Genomic DNA, 22367 nt, shown 5'->3' on the forward strand with positions numbered 1-22367 from the left:
ATTTTGCGACATTACTATTGAACTAAATTTTATGGTTTAAGTGCAAAGAACATGATATTTAATAAATAAAGGTAACACACAAAACGTTAAAGAAACGTCCCTTTGGACGTAATATAAAATCTGAAATATTTTAAATTCTTTTTTTTTAAGGGGGCAGGAAATATGAAAAAAAAGCATTCTGCCCTCATCGGAATTCAAATCATATGTCTTTCACGTGTTAATCAGAAATATTAACTACTACATCACAAGAGCACGCATGAGGAAGAGAGAATGTCTTATATCTTTTTTTAGTTAACGACTTGAGAGAAGCACGAAATCCAGTTGACCAAATTCAAATATGGCAGATTATCCTTCACCCTATTTTCATTAGGCGTCTCTGTACAGACTTTTAAGTTTTTGGACCAGGAAACCTGAAAAATCAACTGTGCTCAAACTACAGATCTTACAAATACTAGCTGAAGGTACTAACCACAACATCATGATTGGCATGCATGGTAAAATGCGATAATTTAAAGCTTTTGATTTAATTAAAGTTTTGAACGGCAGCATTTCTGAGAACTTTCAATTTCCCAACTCGCCACCCATATGCGAAAGATCTTATCTCTCCTGGAAAGTCAACACTTGTCAGACCTCACGTATGTCCTGCGTAATGTAAATATAACGCCTCTAGAAAATATAAAGAATAAGCTGTATTAAACGTTTCAAAAAGCAAATGTTTATATATAACTCTTGTAGTATATGAATTTTTTAAATTATCGCCTTAGAAATTGAAGTATGGAAACGTTGGTAGCAAAACACATTGAAGGTCCCAAAGTAAAAGCTTCCCTTATAAGAATTAGCCTCTGAATGACGATATTTCAGAGAACATAATTAAATACAATGGTGGTGCCCATTACACCAATTTGAAGTTCGATAAAACAGCAAAATCATCTAAAACAACGGTTGATTGTCTGAAAACCTTTTATTGTATTTAAAAAAGAAGGGAATTGAGTTCCTGTTACGTTTCTTGAACAATAGATTTTCATTTAAATACATTGCAATAATGAAATGTTTGTTGCCGATTTTATATAGAGATCCTGCTTCTGTTTTTGATCCTTTCTGTTGTGGTGTCTCTGTTTATGATCTGGGTGGCTGGATACTGGTAGCGCTTTTCCAGGAAAACTCCAACTAAAAAAATTCATGTAATTTATATTAATTTTTTAAGCTAGCCTTTTTTGGTCTTCCTTCTTTTCCTTTCGTTTTGGATTGTGTATCTCGTTTCAGAATTAATGTCATCTTCCTTAATTTTGAAACTTTTAAATTCTGCAGTAGTTTTTGGACATATAATCTAATAGAAAATATTTCATGTTTCTAAAGCTTCCCTTCCCATTTAAGTATATAAAAAAGATTTCAAAATTTTAGATTATACTTTATTAGGTTTAGTTGGCCATGAGTAAAAACTGGTTTTCGAAATTTATATCAACAAAATCAAATGTTTGCCCTCTCATTTATTTTTTAATTGAAAACTCTATTTTATTGGGTAATTGAATAATATATAATTTAATTGTTTTTTAAAGAAAATTGAGAAATAAATATTTTTAATCCGATACCCTAATTCAATTTTCTTCTATGTTTTTTTACAATATTAAAAACCTAAACCTCTGAACAGTAGTTATATCCACGTTAAATTTAGATATTAGTAAACAATGGTCATAATATTCCGACAGAGAAGTATTCCATAATACTTCACAAGATGCATATGCATTAAAAAAATGTCATAGTTTGATTATCGCTCTATCTCGCCATTTTCGACATAATGGAAAATTGGGGTCGACGTCTGCTCGGAGTTGCCCGGATAGATTTTCAACTGGTACGAAATAGAAACGGAATCGCTTACTTATCTTCCATACGTTTCTACTCGGGTGACGTGAACGTTTACATTATTAAAGAAGTTGTAGCGAGAGGCTGATTACAAGTCATTCGAAGAAATGTGAACTGGCCTTTACATTTCTTTGTAGTACATACTATTGCATTCTTACTATTCCTTATGCTACTACGGTTCCAAATCTAAATCCGTAAATGAGAAATTTCACTTTCGAAACTGAAATTTGATAATGAGTGGAGGCTGCTCTTCATCTGATTTATGTTGTGCAAACTTTCTCCGTCACAGCAGTATTTGCAGTTCTTATTACACTTATTCTTGTTGTAAGGATCTTAAGTTTTACTAACGTTTATTTTATTTTAAATCTTTACTATCACTTCTTATTTTCTACTTCCGGCCAGAATTAAAAGCTTTAACTTATTTATGCAAATTTGTCTGGCGAACGCCAAGTACTTAAGTTGTGGCTTTTTGCCAAGCAAGAAGAGGAAGGAGTTAGTAGAAGCAGGCCGCTTGCCTTAGCAGTTTTTACTCGGTTGCTGGTTGCCTTCCAGGCCATAGGTTTAATCCTCTTGATAATTTTAAACGTATTGTAGTGTTAACAGTTCTCTGTACTACATACGGCTTCCTGTTAATATACGGCCAATCTTCTCGGAGGCCCTTGTTTGTTATTCCAAAGTTAAGTTAGAGTTTAGTTGATATTTTTATATTCTTACGTTCAGACCACAAGTGGTTGGTCTCTGTATTCCGAAGTCCGGAAATCATTGTAAAGAGTAAAAAAATAAAGGGTTTCGTATACCCTTTCTGTGTATCTTGTCTACTTCCCACATTTATTGAACATAGCTTTAGTAAGCTCCCTGTTCCGAGTCAGTTTTTTTAATGTCCCCAAAGCAAGTAAGTCGGAACACTGAACCTGATAGTGGCGCCCGACGAAGAAGAATAACCATGGCCGAGTTTCAAGAAGAACCTGTGCTGCCTGCAGAAGCGGCTCAGAATCCAGAAATGCCAGCTGCCGCCCTGGAAGGATTTGGTTACATCGTCCAGACCATGCGCGCAGCGATGAAACCAGAAGCAACATTTAATGGAAACTCACCGGTAACCAGTTTTTTGGAAAAACTAGATGACCACTTCATGATGTATCCCGTGCATGAGTTCCAAAAAGTCACCTTAGCTACCAGCGCTTTGAGGGGCCAAGCGCTTAATTGGTTCAAATGCATAGGCAGAAGTCTCTTGGGTCAAGCGGGAAGTCCCACCTATACTCACGAAAATTTCAAGACTGCCTTAGTAAAAGCCTTCCCTGTCGTAAGGGATCGTGCGAAATTAGAAGCGGAACTTTTCAGCATATACCAGAAACCAATTGAAAATCTCTCAAGCTTTATTTTAAGAAAAATTCACGTCTTCAAACTCTTGTATGGAAACCGTCCGGATCCTGAGATAATTCAACTGATTTTGCCGAAGTTACTTCCCCAAGTACAAGACTTTATTGAATTAAGGAATCCGATTACACTGGAAAAGTTATTTGAGCTAGCAATCCAGTTTGAAAGTAGAAGAACGGCGGACATTGAAAGAAGACGCCAATATCAACAACGAAACCAATTTGGTGAGCCAAGACCACAGCAAAGTCAAGCACACGGCTACGGAAGCAAAGCGAATCAGTGGGCAAGGAAACCCGAGCATCCAAAAACAGCCGGCGAACGTCGACAGTTCAATAACAATCGAGGAAAAAAGTCTCAAGGCCAGTGGAAAAAGAAGGAAAGCATGGAAAGGAAAAAAGATTTAAACTAAAACGGATTTCTGCTAACGGGAGGGTGCGGAAATCCGAAGGCCAAGAAAACCCCTCTTCCCTCAAGTTAAATACACTGATGGTGAAAAATTTGAGTCTTCCAAAGATTGAAGTGTTGGAGAATAACATCCCAGCCACCGCACTCCTGGATACAGGCGCGCAGTGTTCCTGTGTGGCAGAAGATTTTCTTAGGAAGTATTTTCGGAAATATCGTATATATAATTCGGATACTACGACAGTGTTAGCTGCGCAAGGAGAAAGATGCAAGTGCATAGGTAAATTACCGCTATACGTCCGTATCAAGGACGAACAAATAAAGGTTATGTTTTTTATAGTAAAGAGTCTGCAAGCACATATTATCTTAGGGAGAGATTTTCTTTCAGAGGCAGAAGCAACGCTGGATTTTAATGAAGCGTCCCTTAAGCTGACGATGAAACCAGTTCGAGAAGAAAAACGGAACCGCCAATGTTAAACCTTGACCACCTGCCTAAGGAAGAGCAACAAAGAATCCGACACTTGGTAAGTGAATTTGCTTCGTTATTTAGTGATATTCCAGGATTTACTCAAGTTACTAACCATAGTATCGACACCGGAGATTCAATGCCAGTTCGCCACAAAGCATACCGGTATGATAAGAATAAAGAAAAAATTATAGAATGGCACACTAGCGATATGTTACGTAAAAAGATCATAACACCCATCTCAAGTAGTTATGCTAGCCCGGTGGTTTTATGTAAGAAAAATAATGACTATCCATTGACACATCCAAAAAGGTGGAGATTCGCAATTGACTACCGTAAATTAAACTCCATAACTACATATCTGGTATATCCGTTACCTATTATTGAAGAAATTCTAAGGAACATAACATCCACCAAATATATGATAAATTTAGACTTAACGACTGGTTATTTTCAAATAGGGGTTAGACCGGAGGACGTGCTTAAGACTGCTTTTATAACCAAGTCTGGCACTTATGCATTCCTGCGTATGCCGTTTGGCCTTTCAGGGGCACCGGCAACATTTCAGCGATGTATGGACATTGTGCTAAGGCCTGTTCTTGGAAAGTCCACATTTATCTATTTAGACGATATCATTATTACTAGTGATAATCTGGACTAACATGTACACGATTTAAGACAGGTGTTTTCATTATTAAATGAGGCCGGTCTAAAAGTTAATGTCGAAAAGTGCAAATTTGCAGCCCCTGAATTAAAATACTTAGGTTACAAAATATCTCAGAAAGGAATCGAGACAAACGAATCAAAAATAATCGCTGTGCAAAAGTATCCGCCGCCAAATACGGCGAAGAAGCTCTCTTCTTTCCTAGGACTTTGTTCATATTATAGGTCCTTTATAAAAGATTTTGCAGCTATTGCTGAACCATTGTTAAAATTAAAAAGGAAAAAGGCAAGATTCTCGTGGACGGCCGAAGCCAATAGTGCTTTCGAAAAATTAAAGCAAGCATTAACGCAAGCCCCTGTGTTGAAATTTCCTGAAAAGGATGAGAATTTAGAAATTTCAGCGGATGCTTCGGATTATGCGGTAGGAACGGTACTTTCGCAAAATCAGCAGCCCGTGGCATTTTTTAGTCGAACTTTAAATCAAACACAAAGAAATTATTCCGCGACCGAGAGAGAGGCACTTGCAGTTCTGTTAGCAGTGCAAAAGTTCCGAGTCTATTTTGGAAGGGCGCCAATAACAGTGTATTCTGATCATGCGGCGGTAACTAGATTGTACTCAGGGAAGAACTTATCCCCAAGGTTAATAAGATGGGCACTCAAGCTACAAGAATATAATCTGGTAATCAAGCATACCCCCGGAAAGGAAAATATCGTAGCAGATGCCCTATCCAGAACAAAAATAGATGAAGAAGGTAATACTGTAAAGGTGGCAATGCTCACAGCATGTACAATAAATTCCCGAGAAACTGTAATAACCGAACTGGGTAAGGATCCTGAGTTTAGAAACATTTATGAGTATTTAAAGGATCCTGAAAATTTTAGCCACCAAGATATTATGGCGATAAGAAATAGGGCGGCCCATTACGAACTAATAGATGGTCTATTATTTTATACAAAAACTACAAATTCCAACAATGAATTTCGACCTGTTATCCCAGCTAGTCTTAGATTAAATATCCTGCAGGAGTTACACGACAGCCCTTTAGCTTCTCATGCTGGTATTCGAAAAACTATCCAACGCCTACGCGAGGCAGTCTATTTTCCTGAACTGCAAAAGTTAACAAGGGCGTATGTCCAGTCCTGCCCAACATGTCAAGCAGTTAATTATATTAATTTCCGCCCGGCCGGGTTTCTAAATAGTATTAAATCCGATTTTCCAAATGAAATAATTGGCATCGATTTATTGGGCCCTTTCCCAAAAAGTCAGTTAAATAAAAGTCGGTATCTCCTTGTTATGGTTGATCATTTTAGTAAGTGGACCGAAATTGTTCCCTTAAAACGAGCCTCCGCGAAATTAGTTACTGATTCTATTTTAAATAAATATATTTTAAAATACGGGGCGCTCCTAAAAGTTATATCGGATAATGGTCCTCAATTTGTAAGTAATATATTTGAAGACATGTGCAAAAAACTGGGCATACGTCATTTAAAAATGGTCCCGTATCGGCCGCAATCAAATATTAGCGGAACGGGTCAATAGAAATATAGTGAAAATTATCCGTAGTTATGTTAAAAATTTTCATAAAATTTTCATACAACGGGCAAAACTCCTGCTGAGTTATTTTTAGGCAGAAAGATTATAACGCCGTTAGATAAATTATTTTATGTTCAACAAAGAGCCCCAGAATTTAAAATGGGTGATATAGAAAAATTAATTAAAGAAGCAAAAAAGAACACTGAAAGTAGCACAAAGAAAACAGAAGCTCTATTATGATATGAAACAACGGGGAGTAACTTATAAAGTAGGAGATGAAGTATTAAAAATTAAGCATTCACTTTCTTCAGCACCAGAAGGTAGAACCACCAAATTTTTTCCACGATTTGAAGAACCATATGGCATAGAAAAAATAACTCACGCTGTAGTGGTGTTAAAAGCCAGGAATGGTGAAACATGCTCCGCAAACATTGACCAGATAAAACCATACTATGACCGTAATAAAATGCAAATATTTAAAGATCTTTTGCAGGATCCGGCACGGCAGGCACTGCAGGCACAAGCTCCAGAGGTGGAACAACGACAAGCACAAGGGCAAGCCATTAGGAGGCAGGAGCAATTGAAAAGAAAGTTTCCCCGTTGGAAAATTGAAGGTGACAAGAAAAAGAAGCCGTTCCACCGACCAGAAAAGAGAGCGCACGACCACCCCCAGAATGAAGAAGGGAGAAGTACGACGAATGCAAAGAGAGCCAGGAGAAATAACGGCAACTATAACCCGGCTCCCAAACGGAAGATCTACTCATCGGACAGGACTCTACGCAGCAAATGTCGCCGAATTGCGGAAGGACCACCACCGGCGGAGGAAAAGATACAAGGAAAATTTGAACGGCCAGCAACGAGGTCCAAGCAGGAACGAGAGAGAAGTGTTCCGGTTCCGCCAAGACCAGCGGCCATCAAACGGCCAAGACCACAGGCAGAGGCGAAAAAGAAGGTATTCAAGGGTGACCGAACTGGTGGGAAAAGAAAGCTCCTAGAGGAAGGAACTGAAGGGCGAGCCCGCACAAGAAGGAGGATAAATCAAACACGAATCTTCGCTACCTTCCAGGACTGGGCAGAGAAAAGCATGTCCGAATATCATAAAGATAAGTAAAATTTTATGTTACTTTGCAAACTTAAGTTAATCTTTCATTCTTACTGCAAGTGGCAGATTTCAAAACGTTTTACCTCATGTGAGGTCTACCTTTATCGCCAAAAAGGCGAGAAATGAGTTGTTACCTATTTTGGTATTATGTTTTTCAATTACTCGCGAGTAAAACTAAAGTTTATGTATAATAGGAATGTGTAAATACTTGAATATTGTAAAAGTTATTGTATAAAATTTTATTTAAAAGATTCTGGCAAGAAAGAAGTTTTAGTCTGAAAGACTTTTGAAATGTAGTATTTCAATGTAGAAGAATTGGCACTTGCTTAGAAAAGAATAGAAGTTAACAATGTACTAAATGTATGTTTTAAATTGCGTAAAATTAACGGCATGTTAATATGTCCTTATATACAATGTGAACTGTTATTTTAAATGTTAAGAAATACTGTGATATGGTAAAAGTGAAAGTAATGCCAAAAATTTTAAACTTATTTGTGTGACTGTAAAAAGACCAAATTATTGTGAATATGTGTTAAAGGTTGAATGAATGTAGTTAGGCTCTCTGACGCTACACTTCAGAGTTAGCCACTTTCAAATAGTACCTCAGGGTTTAGAGATGAAGATAAGGTGTGTTATTAGGTCTTGTTATGTTGAATTTTAACACGTTAGTGTTTTGATTGTAGACGGTAGTGTTGAACACTTGTACATAAACACATTCGTGTTCGGTGTTTTCTTTTACAACACATGTCAGAGAGCACGGGGAGAGATAATTACATAAAGTCATGAATGAAATAAGAATGCTAGGAGAAATATAAATATTCATGTTACTTGCCATTTAATTGTGTAACATTTCATTAAACTAGTTTTCCTTCCAGATCTCTGGAAGGAACCAAATTTCAACTAAAAGCTCCTGCTTAGATGCAGTACAGATGAAAAGTAATTGTCCATGGAGCTGATAATGTAAAAACAATTTTTTTTTTAAATTTCTAGTTTCTAGTGAGAAATGTTTGTAAAAGATTGGCCTCGCGTTAGATTCTAGAGCTAAAAGTTTTCAACAAGATCGTTTTAGACCTCAGTTTCAAACTAATTAACTCTGGCGGGAAGTATGTAAGGATCTTAAGTTTTACTAACGTTTATTTTATTTTAAATCTTTACTATCACTTCTTATTTTCTACTTCCGGCCAGAATTAAAAGCTTTAACTTATTTATGCAAATTTGTCTGGCGAACGCCAAGTACTTAAGTTGTGGCTTTTTGCCAAGCAAGAAGAGGAAGGAGTTAGTAGAAGCAGGCCGCTTGCCTTAGCAGTTTTTACTCGGTTGCTGGTTGCCTTCCAGGCCATAGGTTTAATCCTCTTGATAATTTTAAACGTATTGTAGTGTTAACAGTTCTCTGTACTACATACGGCTTCCTGTTAATATACGGCCAATCTTCTCGGAGGCCCTTGTTTGTTATTCCAAAGTTAAGTTAGAGTTTAGTTGATATTTTTATATTCTTACGTTCAGACCACAAGTGGTTGGTCTCTTTATTCCGAAGTCCGGAAATCATTGTAAAGAGTGAAAAAATAAAGGGTTTCGTATACCCTTCCTGTGTATCTTGTCTACTTCCCACATTTATTGAACATAGCTTTAGTAAGCTCCCTCTTCCGAGTCAGGTTTTTGAATTTTCCCAAAGCAAGTAAGGCGGAACACTGAACCTGATATTGTAAGGTTATTATTATTTAGAGAAACCAGTTATTTTATAATATAGATCTTTACTGACACTTCTTTATTCCTTTCCCTACCAGAATGCAAATTAGTTCGAAAGCGTTTAAGGTGAGATTTTCGGATTGTAGAACAGAGCATATATCTGCCTCTCTTAGCCACGCTACTAGGATTCTCCTCAGGTAAAATTGTAGGTTTAAGCTTTCATTATAGTGGCCAAAATTTAAATTGTTAATAGTTTGAGCCAACTTCGCTTTATACAATTTGTGTAGCCTTTAGCAAATTTTCTGCACCATAACAACCACCGCGCTATGAGAATAAACACTGACCGCTACGAAAGCACCCGTAAATTTTTGTTGGGCGAACCAGACAGTAAGAATTTTACTTTTGAAGTCTTTAGTAAAAGCATATTCCCCGTGGTCAAAGTTAGAGCGAAATTAGAGGCGTAATTGTTTAGTGGATACCAGATTAAGGCTGAAGAACTGACTAAGTTTATATTGAGAAAAATACAATTAGTAAATTTATTGTAATGGAAAAAAAAAAGCTATCCAAATTATACTGCCTAGATTGTTACTCCAAATTCAGGACATTTTAAAATTTGGAAACTCGTGGAGTTTGAAAAACAGAAGCGTATCAGAAAGTACACGTACATCAGGATATGGACAGAGGTCAAATGAATATTTTGTTAAAAGAGCGAATGAATATTTTCTTTCTATGAAAGTCCACGCAAGGAAGCCTACGGTCTGATAGCACTGCGGGTACCGGCGGCAGGTAACGCATCTGACTCGATATAATGAGTAGTATATTTGTGAGGTTGCATAATAAACTCAAAACATATTTATTACAATTACGAGAAGCTCTTTATAATTCATTGATAGCATAGAACAGTTATTGAAGTGAAGTATAGTCCTCGTGACATGAGGATCTTGGTAACGAGGGTCTCACTAGTCATAAGTTCAAGAGCACTCTGACTTGTTGTTCCGCTGGAAACAATCGGCAAATTGAATTAGTCACGCTTTCTTAATTTTTTAGTTGTATTTTATATGCTCTGATTCATTATATCTGGAACGATATCAGATTAAAAACAAGATCATTGGTTCGTCAGCCCTCTTGAAATCGACGACAGACGCAGTGCAGAGCGCTAAAATCTCTTGACACTGGTCTTGAAGTTCTGTCTCTTGTACTGTCAACTGGAACGAATTACTGCGTCTGCGATGTCAGATCATGTCGTGTGACATGTCAAAAAATGCTTGAAAACTGCGACTTGCGGGAACCGCACACACGATTTTCACATCTCTGTATCTAGCCAGTAAAAATCACAAAAGAGAAAACAGAGGAAATATGGCAACAATTTAAATTGATAACGGGTATTGAAATATGGAGACAATAAAAAATTTGGTTCTGCCAGCCATTTGGATTCCATTAAAAAATATATCATTATTCTGTCATTATTCTTTCAGATTCTCTAAAAACTACATATCCAATAATGATTTAAATTGAGATAAGGTTAAGGTTTGTAGAGACATTGGGATATTTTCTTTTTGGAAGCAGGCAAGATGAAAAATTAGCAACCGCCTTCGCCGGGAATCGAACCATGGACCTCTGGAATACCGGCCCAGCGTGCAGAACCACTGCACCGCGAAGGCACGCTAGGAAAGTGGGAGAAATACCTTATATGTTAAGCTTTCGACGTCATAACTATTCTAACAAAGGAAAGAAGAAGAAGCGACAGAGCCGCAAAATGTCTTATTGCAGCGATGACAGGAAGCAGTCTCATGAAAAATGGTGTGAACTCTTCATTTATAGCAGCGGTTACGTAACATACCCGAATGTTCTCGAAAGTACTGGTCTAGGGGGTAGATCTTGAAATTGTGAAAAGTTAAATAGAGGTTGCCTGTCCGCGTAGATCCATACCATATACTCGTCGTATTTTTTATATTTTACATATAAATATATGGGAATATACTTCTTTTTAGATCTAAGAATGGGAACACGACCACCTCGGAGAGAGACGCTAGACAGAAGCAACGATGAAATTCAAAAACGACTGTGATTTCTCCTTATGATGTGATTCCGTCTTCATGATGCCATGGACTGACTTTTTTCTTCTTATTTTCTTCTGATTTCTTTTTATGTGTTATGTTTGTGTTAATTATGTTCGCGTGTTTTCGTCATTACAACATTGAAGTTGTTTAATGACATTTAAAGTATTGTTACGAAATCTCCAGCTGCTGTAAGATAGCTTCCCAACAAGGCGGGTTTAGTGTTGCCATAAAACGGCAAAGAAAGACAGGGTTGCCAGATTTGGCGCAAAAACTGGCCATATGCCATAGACGGATGGAGAACCTTTTAGAACGAATTCTTACCAGTTTGGCCCAGAATGTTCTCGAAGGCGAGCCAAAAGCTATATAAACCCTGCCTGTACGCCCAGTCTAGCGAGTTGATCGCCCAATTTAGCGAGTTGAGTCGAGCTGGTCATCGAAGTATCGCAAATCTAGCGAGTGCATCGTCGAGTCTAGCGAGTGTATCATCGAGTGCATCGCGAGTTGTAGCGTGGAGAGTCTCGAGAGTACGCAGAATTCCGAGAACTACCGAACCGGGTCGGTAGCTGTACTATGGTACTTTACGGCGAAGCTGTCTTCACCGTTATAGCCTGATTGTTTCAGCGTGTTTGTCGTAGTTTTTCGACAACTGTAAACGTGTTTTTGGAGCTTACAGAAGAAACTGAAGCCGTAAAAGAAGCTGTAGAAATGACAGAAGTGGCGTCTGAAGAATCGAAGGATGAAGAAATGAATGAAGTAACTGGTGAAGTGTCTGAGAAAGATTAAGAAATGACTGATGAAACATCTAACGGGATTAAAGAAAAAGAACGAAAACACGAAGAAAAAGGCGAGAAAGAAGCTTTTGATTCTCAGGTGCCTGAATTGGAAGTGGAAGAAAGTGAAAATGCGACTATTAAGTTCGTCAAAACCGATAGTGAAATTACGAAGTCGCAGTTAGCAAGTATAGAACCATCTAAAAATGCGTGTAATGCAGACATGGAAGAAGCTAATGTACAGCTTAAGCAGAGTGCTCCAGTATTTCAAGAAACTGTGTGTCTTCTAATACACGTTATACAGACACCAATTGATTTGACTGTTTGTAAAGAATCGGATTCTGTTCATAACTCTGATGCAAAAGTAGGAACTGGTTTTCAAGAAATAGAGGAAAATAAGAATGTACCAACCGCTAAAAGTACCGAAGTGAACTAACTATACACATGATGCGAATAAACTACAGCGTGGTGAGCAAACTGTTTCAGACCATTTTGTGGATGAAAAATCTGAAAGGACTGAATTTTAGAAATATGATATGCAAACATCTGAGAACTGCAGTGAAAAACTATTGATCCGGGTTTAACTTAATAAAATGCCTGAGACTGAAATTTATTCTGAAGTTATATAATTAACATTATTATGAGGTTAATTTGTGTATATAACTTGTACATAGTATAAATTTTTTGTTTCAGAATATTGCAATATACTATTTGGATACATGTTTTTGAAGTTATTTTGGATCGCATTTCTAAAATGATTTATTACTGTTGTTTTATACGTCAGTAATGTTAAAGAAAAGATTTCTTACTGGCAGATTTTGAGTTTCATTATAAGCACAAATGTTTTTTTCTTAGCCCAATTATGCTAAATAACAAATTTAAATTTCTTGTGTATGAATAAAAATTTTCAAATATCATATAAGATCTGCATATAAATAAATGTAAAACATATTTTAAAAATTGTTATAGCAACAGTATTTAAAAATAAAGCTTGTTTAATGCCAAGATAATTTAAGACTGATTAAAGCTAGAAAGGTTTAATTCAATTTTTAAATCTCACAATGGCAAACAGCATAAACCGATGCTAAATAGCGTATATTTATGCCCAAGTATTTTGTTAGTATGTTAGTTTTGTTAGTTTTGTTAGCCCAAGTGTTTTAATAAATTATAAAGACGTCCCCAATGAATTAGAGCTCTACGCAGTAATACAACCCCAGTCGTCCTTTAAAAAGGGGAGTATATAAGGTATTTCTCCCGCCTTCTTGGCATGCCTTCCTGGTGTGGTGGTCTGCACGCTCAGCGCGTAATTGAGAGGTCCGCGGTTCGATTCCCGGCAAAGGCGTTGCTAATTTTTCACTTGCCTGCTTCCAAAAAATACCTAATGTCTCTACAATGCTAAGGCAATATTTTTAACTTAGGAAGCGTGTATCCCTGGGGAAAGAGTTGGGAGAAAGCATTTCCAGGTATACGAGAGGAGTTTCTAAATTTTCAACTCAAACTACCGACTGAACACTCGTGAGAAATTAACGAACACTACTTCGACATTTCGGACAAAGTTTAGAATAGAGTTAGGTCATATAAAATTATAAATGTTTTCTCAGTGTACCAAGTTTGTTCCCTATTTAAGTATTGCGTTTTTTTCCTTCTGACACCAGTTGTTACGTTATTTTCATCTTTCACGTTCGTACGGGGTTCGTAGATTTGGAGTGAATAACGACGACACTGGATGAAGTAAACACACTTTATTTATCAATATTAATCAGGACAGCTCCAAAACACTTTTACAGTGTAAGATGTACTATAAACACGCTGGAACTATCAGTGACAGAGCCTTCACACTGTCAGGCAATAACGGTGGAGACAGTTTCCCGAAAAGCACCCAACTCAGCTTTCCGGAGTACAGCTCTTGACTCTGCTTGTTCGTTCTCGGAACTCCACGTACTCTCGAGACTCTCGACGCTACACCTCGCGATGAACTCGACGACACACGAGCACAGCTCCCGACTCTTCGCTTCATAAAGCTCTCTCGACCCGGAGCTCAGCACGCTCTCTCGACGATGCACTAACCGCGCTACACTAAGAGACTCCCTTGGTGGACTTGACGACCCACTCCTGTCAACTTGATTGACTCGCTAGATAAGACACCCTCGATACTGACTAGACGAGGCACACTCACTCGCCCTCTCGATGAAGCACACTCCATACTAACTGACTGCGGACCAGCAGGGTTTATATAGCTTTCGGCTTGTGTTCGAGAACATTCTAGGCTAAACCGGTAAGAATTCGTTCCAGAAGGTTCTCCAACCGTCCATGGTTTATCGCGAATTTTGTCTCCAAACGGGTGATTTCTCGCCAAATGTGGCAACCCTGCCCCGCTTTGTTATTTTATGGCAACCCTAAAACTGCTTTTGCGCAGGAGCCATCTTACCGCGCCTGTACATTTCGTAACATAAGAATAGAAAGAAGGGCCTGCGGAAGAAGCATAACCTGCACGGTAGGCAGGCGCCACCCAAGAATGGACTTCCGATCGACCGTTTATAACCATATCCTCTTTATTAATCTAAAAAAAACTATGAGTTTATAAAGTAAAATTTAAAAAAATTAAAGCAGAAAAGAGACAGTTATTGAGAGCATATTAGCTCCGGCCCCTTCCGTTCGTCTCTGAATAGAGGCTCGAAAACCCTTTCCTTATTCCTAATGATTCCGAAGAACCTAAAAATAAAACTACAGATTTTGAGTCATATAATTATTTGTTCGATTTAATAGACAGGCTAAACTAGTATTACTTTCAGTCAGTGCAAAATTAGAGTCTGATAAACATTTTTGTTCTTTGACATTGTCATTGCTATGTTCAAGTGGCTGTTCTAGATACTGCATGTCCTCGCGTAGGGCGTCTGAGATATTCCACCAGATATCACACGTAAGAATGCCGTCGGCATCCTTTCCACGCGATATGACATCAGCTATATTATATTCAGATGCCACATGTTGTTCAGTCCTTCTGAAGCCAGATGGCGCTGCCATCGTTACTGTTTACAGAAAGAATGTTAATTACTTTAGAGTTGTGGCTTCAATGGCGAAGCAGAGAGTGATTGTGGGAGCCTGAGCGTCTTCCAAAAATTAGTATAATAAAGATAAAGATATGTTACAGAGTAGTTTTTTAATTAGTTTAATTGAGAGTTACAGTCTATTTAGAATTCGCCGGACCATTTGAGTGGTCCAGTAGAGCCGCAGGGATATCAGCTAAGTAAATAATCTAGTGTAAAACAGTGAGTTTGCCATTTGTTTCTATGGAATTTGTGTTTGTGGATTATAGCCAGTTGCTGAAAGAAAGGGGTAAGTAAAAAACCCTTGACACTCTATTCATTATTAACTGTTGCATTTAGTAAATTCTGAATTAAGTTTGCGTGATAATTCGTTATTGATAAGTGTAGCGAAAATGACAACGAAACTGAAAGATGTTCTCACTAAAAAGAGAACTCAAAAAACTATCTTATCGAAGTTGCAAAAGAAACTTTGTGAGCCAGATTTAAGTGTTAGTGATTTAGAATTGTTAAAAACTAAATTTAACAATGTGCAAAATGAATTTGATATTATTTGTGATTCTATTATCAATTTAAGTAGTGAAGAAAATATCGAAAAATCTTCAATGAGCAAGACGAAATCAATAGTAGTATTATTGATATAGAATTTGAAATAAATAATAGATTGTCGAACGTTGTTAGAGAAAATAAAGTAGAAAATGCAGTAATTTCTGAAAATACTGTTGTGCGTTTACCTAAGATTTCGTTACCGACATTTTCAGGAGAAATGCATTCTTGGCTTTCCTTTAAAGATATTTTTAAAGCGAGTATTGATCAAAACCCAAATTTATCAGATGCTGTAAAATTGCAGTATTTGAAATCAGCACTTAAAGGAGATGCCTTCAGAATTATCCAAACGATAGCTATAACGGATAATAATTATAAGTTAGCGTGGTCTCTCCTTGAAGAAAGATACTCGAATCCTAGAGAACAAGTGTATGCTCATCCTAAAATATTTATGAGCATTCCCGTTATTCAAAACGAGTCAGCTTCTGCGATTCTAAATTTAATTGATGTTACAAGTGAAGTTGTAAGATCGTTAGAATGTTTAGAACAAAAGTTAAATGGGGTTTCATCCGCTATATTTGCCTTTATTCTTAGCCAGAAACTTGATCAGAATACTAAGTTATGGTGGGAAAGGAATTTAAAGAAAGAAAAATACCGAGCATTACAGAGTTATTAGAATTTCTAAAGGATCAAGCGAGGACATTAAACGCTTCTAGAATTCCAATAATGTCTAAATCGAAAGTTTCAGTAAGTCAACCAAAGATTTCTTCAGTGGTTTCATGTGTAACTGAGAAACGTGCTTTAATTTGTAAACTGTGTAATGTGAACATAAATTATTTAAATGCACAAAATTAAAAAAATTCAGCTTAAAGGATAGAGTCGATTATGTTAAAAAACACAACTTATGTTTCTCCTGTTTTGGAAATCATGAAGTGAGAAATTGCCCTTCAAATTACTCTTGTAGGCTATGCAGAAAAAGCACAATTCGTTACTGTGTTATGAGCGAGAAAAAGTTTCGATTTCCCAAAATAGAGAAATCGAATTACGAAATCGCCTCTCTCTCGGATCAAAAGTCAGACGCCAGTTCGTCTACGGCAGTAGCGAAGCCATTTATAAATAAGGATAACGAGTGTTTTATGACAGCTAATGTAAATAAAAATTGTAATGCAGTTAATACAGTCCTACTATCCACAGCGATTGTTTATATTAAAGGAAATGAAGGAGAAATATTTCCAGCCAGAACATTGCTTGACAGCGGAAGTATAATTCATCCTTGTTCATCGGAATTAGCTGAAAAGCTTCATTTGCAAAGAGAAAATGTAAACGTATCAGTAGGATGTTTATCTGGGATTTCAACAACAGTGAAATCAAAAATAAGTGCGGTTTTTTTAAATAGAGGAAACACATACAGTCGTAAACTAGATTTTTTCGTAATTCCGAAAATTACTCAGTTGATGCCTTCTAGACAAATTGATGTCTGTGATATTGAGATTCCACAAGGAGTTACGTTAGCTGATCCAGACTTTCACAAACCGGGTAAAATTCAGTTACTTCTAGGGTCTGAAATATTTTTCGATTTGATAAGATCCGGTCAAATTTATGAACCAAATAACAAATTTAGTGTTACAAAACTCAGCATTTGGGTATTTGGTAAGCGGTAGCATTGAAGATTTACCACATGAGAAACAATGAATGCATTGTGGGTTAATTTGTGACGATGTCGAAGCACAGTTGAAGAAGTTTTTTGATTTAGAATCAATTGGTATTAGAGATGATCCCAATTCTTACGATGAAGATAAAGCATTAGAGATATTCAACAAAACTGTTAGTTTCAAAGATGGTCGTTATATTGTTAGTTTGCCTTGGAAGAAACGTTGGGAACATCTAGGCGACAATTTTGGTGTCGCAGAAAAAAGAATAAAGATCCTGATGAGGAAAATGCAGCATGATAATGCATTATACTTAAATTATAGAGAAACTTTAGAAGAGTACCTGAATCAAGGGATAATAGAAAGAGTATTAGATTCTACGAAACCAGTAAACAAGCCAGTTTTTTATATGCCGCATTAGGCAGTTTATAGAGAAGAAAGCATTACGTCAAAAATGCGTGTTGTATTTGATGCGAGCTCACATGAAATAGGTAGTCTGTCCCTGAATGATTGTTTGTGGCCAGGTATTTATCTGAATCAAAATATATTTCACTTGCTGATATATTTTAGACTTAATAGAGTTGCAATGTTAGGAGGTATCGAAAAAGCATTTTTACAGATCGTGTTAGCTGAGAAAGATCAAGATGCAGTTAGATTTTTATTTGTTCAGAATATTGATACACCTTTGCAGAATACCGAGGATCAACTAGAGGTGTATAGATTTAAGCGCGTGCTCTTTGGTGTTAATTCCAGTCCTCTTTTGTTAGCGGCAACTATAAAGCTGCATATCCAAAAGTACAGAAATGTGTATCCCGATACCTTTCAAATTCTTGATACATGTATGCATGTTGATGATCTTGTTACAGGAGCAGATTATGTATCAGAAGCTTTAAAAACTTCAAGGGATGCAAAGGAAATTATGCGTGGAGCTAGGATGAATCTACGCAAATGGGTGACGAATGATTATCATTTAGTTAAAAAATGGGAAGAAGAAAATTTCGACATTCATCCCCTAAGCTCAAATGAAAAGACACTGAAGGTATTAGGAATTCAATGGAACATTCAGGAAGATAGTTTGAGTATAGAGACTTCTTGTTTGACGGAAATTTCGAGGAGAAAGAAAAGTACCAAACGCTTCATCCTCCAAACAGTTGGAAAAATATATGATCCTCTTGGACTCATCACACCTAAAACTTTTACTACAAAAGCTATGGTTACGTAAATTACCATGGGATGAAGAGCTTCCTTCTGATTTGAACGATGAGTGGTCTCAGTGATGTAGCGTGCTTTCAGAACTTACTAACATTAGAGTTCCAAGATTTGTTTTGGATTCATGTCATGAAAAGATAGAGATCCATGTTTTTTCTGACGCAAGTCAAAAGTTGTATGGTGCAGCCGTTTACGTAAAAGTACAGAATCGAGGGAAAATTTCTGTGAATTTTCTGGCTTCCAAGAGCAGAGTTTCACCTGTCAAAAAGGTTTCCTTGCCTCGACTTGAATTGATGGGTGCACTGGTTGCTGCAAGATTGGGAACGGAAGTTAAAAAAGTTCTAGATCGTAAAGGTTCATCTAATTTTTTTTTTTTTTTTTTTTTTTTTTTTTTGAGTGATTCTAAAGTTACACTGTATTGGATTAAAGGATCAAGCAGAAGATGGAAGTCTTTCGTTCAAAATCGCGTTGACGAGATTCAGAAGTTGACTAATCCAGATTCATGATTTTATTGTTCAACCAAGGACAATCCAGCCGATCTTCTAACGTGTGGAGTTAGTGCCTTTTCTCTAGTGAACAATTCTAAGTGGTGGACTTGTGCAGAATTTTTTGCAGAGCCGCATCTTCCCTACAAGTGCTTACAACCAATAGTTCCAGAGGTTGAGAACCTAACACAAAGTGAAAGGGAATCCTTGTTTGACATTTCTGAGAGAACTATGTTGATTGACATGAACTCTAACGTATTAGACGAACTCTTGAATATTAGTAACAATTATTATAGAATGATTAATGTTCTTTCTTATATTTTTAGGTTTATTTGTAATTACAGGAAAGGTGGATCGAGAAAGGTAGGCTCTCTTCAACTAGAAGAGGTAAGAATAGCTGAGGAAACGCTCATTAAACATGAGCAGAGGGTTCTATTTTGTAAAAAGGACATAACAGGTAACTTAAAAAATTTACATCCCTTTGTTGATCGTAAAGGAATAATTCGTGTTGGTGGCCGTCTTGAAAAAGCTTCTTTACCATTTTCTCAGAAATATCCTGCAATCCTACCAAAAAATTCTAAGCTAAGTAAGATTTATTTTTCTAGTGTGCATAAAAGATTATTGCATGTTGGCCCTCAAGGATTATTGAATGCAGTACGGGTAAAATTTTGGCCATTAGGTGGTAGAGATTTGGCGCGAAAAACGGTACAATTTTGTGTTACATGCTTTAAATGCAAACCTTTTTTGTCTTCACAGATTATGGGCAATTTGCCATACGAGAGAGTTAATAGATCACCCCCATTTAGTGTTTCAGGTTTGGATCTATGCGGTCCCTTTTATGTGACTTACAAGCATCAAAGACAGGCGTGCTAAATAAAATTTACATTTGTGTATGTATATGTTTTGTGACACGAGCTATTCATCTTGAGCCTTTGTCAGATTTAACTTCTAGTGCTTTAATTGCCATTCTTAAGCGTTTCATGGCCAGACGTGGCAAATATGCGAAAATATTTACTGATAATGACCCTAATTTTGTAGGAGCAAATTCTCTGTTGAAGAAATTTTACAATATAATTAATTTTCCTGATAAAACTTTGGCCTCATATTTCACGTCCGAAAGAATAGACTGGATTTTTATACCTCCCAAGTTACCTCATTTCGGAGGGCTATGGAAAGCCGGTGTAAAGTCCGTAAAGTATCATTTAAAAAGAACGATAGGAAATTTGCGTTTTACATATGAGGAGTTTGAAACTATAATTGTGCAGGTAGAGGGAATACTAAATTCGAGACCTCTTACACCTATTTCCATCTACAAAATCCATGGAGCACTATGAGATCTTCCTGGAATACAAATTTAGGAACTTGAAGATTATTTAGTTCTGGGAACATAGATTCGAAATTAATCCAATCCTTAATCATAGAATCAGGCAATGTGTCGTTCCAATTGAATTTAGAGAGCCAGAGTCTTTGCATGAATACATTGGACCTTGTGACCATTGGTCTAATTAAGCCAAGTGGATCGAACATTTTCGAAATTAGGGAGAGAATATTTCGTTAGTTGTAATACTTAGAATGAGAAATGGTCACTGTAAAGAACAAGCAGTCAATCTGACGGTTTCATAGAACGCCAAGAATTTCTACCGATGAATATTCTTGTTGCTTAAAAGTATATTCTGAATGAGCGGTAACCTTATTTTCAGACCCAAGCAGATTTGGGTGATTTACACACCATTTATGCAATTCCATTTTACTAGTTTCAACAAATCTATTAACTGGAACTACAAAATTTTAGCCTTTTTGAGTGACGATTCTCCTGAAAGTATGTCGTCGTCATCAAAGTCAATAAGAACGACGGACGATGGTAGAGGTTAAATTTTGGTATTCATCTATAGCTGATTGTTTAAGCGCTTGAACTGTTGGACAGGAAATGTTTAACATCCCATACTTTACGGTATTGAGCTTATGAGTTTGCACTGGTGCATCAACACTAACCTTCCATAGAATTTTGAGAAAGTAGGGGTGTTTTCTAAATATAACCATTATAGAAAATAATTCCTAATGTGGAATTTTTCCTTTCAACAAATTATCGTTTAATTACAATTCCGATGTTGTGGCAATCGAGGCGCTAAAAACTATTCTTAAACGTGTGCTACTTTTCTCTGGTTTGTAAACCCCATTGGTGAGACAAATAGTAAGAATCATTTATCGATTCAGATACCTCAACTAGTTCTATATGCTTCAAATGCTTGTATTTTTGCATGAATTTCCAGCATAGTCACTGCAAGTTCGAATCCCGACGCAATCGTTGCCAAGTCTTTCTAAATTTCTAGGCTCTCCCAACAAATGCGACGTACTGGCCCTCAGAGGTTCGATAATGAGTCGTCTCATTAAAATGTTTTCACTTTCCTTCTCTTCATTACTAAGTACTGAATATGGAAAATTTATATTTCTACCTTCCAGAAATTTTGCTATGTTTCTTCAATTTTTTCATTTCTCGTAAGAAGACTACAACATCGTGATTCACGTGGTGAATTATGAACACCACCACTAACTGCACAAATCAAAAAAACTGTTTCGTGGAACAATTATCTTTTGACGCGATGCCAACTTGACCCGATTTTATTAAGTCAAAGAAACATTCTGAACCCAGTAATAAATCGATTTTCTCGAGTGTTGAATCAATGATCACCTAAGGAAATATCCTTGGAATGTCAGTGTTTTCTACGTGTATGGAGTATTCATTTCTGTGATTGTGGCAGAGCAAAAAAAAAAATGAATTTCTCTAGAGAAGGTTTTTATTCCTTATTGGCAATTGAAGTCCTTAATTCGTAATTTAAAATAGTATCAATTCCATTTAGTCCCGAAATCCAGCGAAACTCTTTGTTTTTCTAAACCCTAATTGTTTCGCAAAATGAGTCAACACACAATTATTTTCTGAGCAGCTGTCAAGGAGCACTTTTCCTTCCATAAATGTCCCTTTTGAAGTTTTTATCATAACAATTGCAGATGGCAAGATAACATTTTTATTTGTAGCTAATAATCAATTAAAAAGGCTTGTTGCCTTTCCGTTAGGTTCCAGAGCAATATCCTTCCCACCGACTATCTGCTCTATCGTCTGCAGATGGTGATTTGAAACAGAATTCAAAATCAATGACTGTTCCTTATGAAGCAACCTTTGAATGGCAACTATTAGAAAAATATTTGATCTACATTATGAAGCAACGTGCTTTTTTCCCAAACAGTTCAGACATAAGTTATTTCGTTTAACTAATGTAAATCTTTCACCAAAATTTATGTCAAGGAATTTATTACGTTTAAAAATACAATGTGGTGAATTACATATTAACACAATTTCCTTCCGAATTATTTGAATGAACGAGAAAGTTTTCTTGTTTGCATTTCATTCGTTTGTTCTGATTTTATTACGTTTTTTTAGATATTTTCCAAAATTTGACTTGTTTTTTCTAAGAATGTCATCAAGTTTTCGAAATCAGGAACATCTGAAGCGTTTACAGAT

Source organism: Stegodyphus dumicola, chromosome 1 (assembly GCF_044657685.1).
Source record: "Stegodyphus dumicola isolate Sdum_Otavi_A_Nest chromosome 1, ASM4465768v1".
Taxonomy (NCBI): Eukaryota; Metazoa; Arthropoda; class Arachnida; order Araneae; family Eresidae; genus Stegodyphus; species Stegodyphus dumicola.